Source organism: Suncus etruscus, chromosome 3 (assembly GCF_024139225.1).
Source record: "Suncus etruscus isolate mSunEtr1 chromosome 3, mSunEtr1.pri.cur, whole genome shotgun sequence".
NCBI lineage: Eukaryota > Metazoa > Chordata > Mammalia > Eulipotyphla > Soricidae > Suncus > Suncus etruscus.
This window is the reverse complement of record NC_064850.1, coordinates 93,041,687-93,043,602: the sequence shown is the minus strand read 5'-3', so window position 1 is coordinate 93,043,602 and position 1,916 is coordinate 93,041,687.

Here is a 1,916-nt window from a genome sequence, read left to right as displayed (position 1 = left end):
AGCATGCTTTTGTGTTCTAAACCTAGAGGTAGATAGACTATCAGAGCAATTAAATAAAAGAGGACAACAAGAGCTTGTCTTGGCCATTTGTGTAAGGTTTCCAGTTAGAATAGATATCAGGTTGTTTCTTTAATGCAGAAATACTTCAATTATAAACTGCCTAATTTCAGGGAGTGTCACACTCCATGATATAAATAGTGACATCAAAAGAGAACTCTAGACCATCTTTAAATCTAATAAAGAATGTTCCAAACTGCTTTCAAAAAATAATCAGAAAATGTTCACTAAGATAGCAATGCCCATAATTCTTCAAAAATTAAATTTATTTGGGACAATATCTCCTGAACCAGATATCACATTCACATATGTTTTTGGTTTTACCACTATAGGAGGTGTGGAAAGAAAGTGCCAAATAGTCATCACACACAAAGATCATCCCCTCAGTCATCTCAAACTCAACATTTCCCAAAATCTCCCTACCCCAGAAATACTTCTCCCCAAAACAATTTCTAACAGTTTTGTCAGCATTTTTCATATGGTAATTCTAGCCAAATGCCTGGAACATATTTTATTTCCAAACCCTTTTCCTCGTTCCCTCATACACAACAAGTCAAAATGTCCTGACATTTTATATTCCAAATAATTATTATGTCTCCCTCAACATGTTCATGTCCAAACATACAACACAGTTTATTTCCCACTATCTCTTCCTGGAGTTAATATAATAACTTCCTCCCTTGATCTTCCTGGATTCAATATTTGTGTTAAACTTCACCCTCCATGTTCCCACCAGAATGATCTCTTAAAGATGCTAATTTGGAGTATAATAATGTGAACTCCTATGGTTCTCCATTGCTGGTATGATGAAGTTGAAATACTTCAGCATGACATAGAAAGCTTTTGAATTGGCTGACTATTTTACCAGTATTATCTCACTTTTCCAGGACTAGCTTTAATGCTTTGGTTAAAACCAAAGGCCTTGTATTTCCCACCTTATATTATGTGATTTTATATTAATGTACATTTACTTGTGATGGGCCTGAATTATTCCCTCTCTTGCCCTGTCTTTCTAAATTGAATAGCATCTGCCCAGTCTTGAAGGCACTATGAAAGGACATTTCCTTCAGACAATGAGCAGACAAAGCTTTAGTTTGTGCTCTCTCATGGCTGATTGTTATTGCATTGTATAGAAAGTGGCACATTTGCCTATTCCCTCAAATATCACAAACTGATGACCTAAAAGCTGAATGCAACCACAGATGTTTTTTGTTTGTTGGCAGTATATCTTTTTAATTCTGTGGTCTGTGCCAATATTTAATAAATAAGCAAAGTGATGTTCAACTTCTATCCTACTTCTAACAAAGACCAGATTTAACTGCCTGTCTCAAAAGACAAAACATTTGGAGGAAAAATATTTTGAAGAAACTGAGTATAATATAATAAAGGACAGTGATTTCAAAAATTTGGGAAACAAATGACTCAGTATATTGTCTTGAGAGAGTTACTAAGTTATGGTTTATGGAAAGTAGAACACAGGTAGAGTGAGTCCAGAGGACTACGTAAAGTGATACAACTGAGCTAAGATTATTATATTCACAGATCAGAATATGAGAACAAAGAAATAAGTACAAGTAAAGAACCCAGAATAACACAGAGGGTTCCAACTGAACACTTAGCAGAATGTTGACCAGCATATCCTTTCTAGAGAACTTCCTATAGTTAGAAAAAGAAGTATCCAAAATGATTATGGGTAAATGTGCTCTATAGTCACAGAAATGATGCCTATTTTCAACAGCTGAACCGGAAAATATCAAAATTTACAAGATAACTGGAGAGTATACAAAAACAACTTGTCTCAGTAGTATGAAATTCTTAGACCTACCCTAAATACTACACATCAGATATATATCATAAAA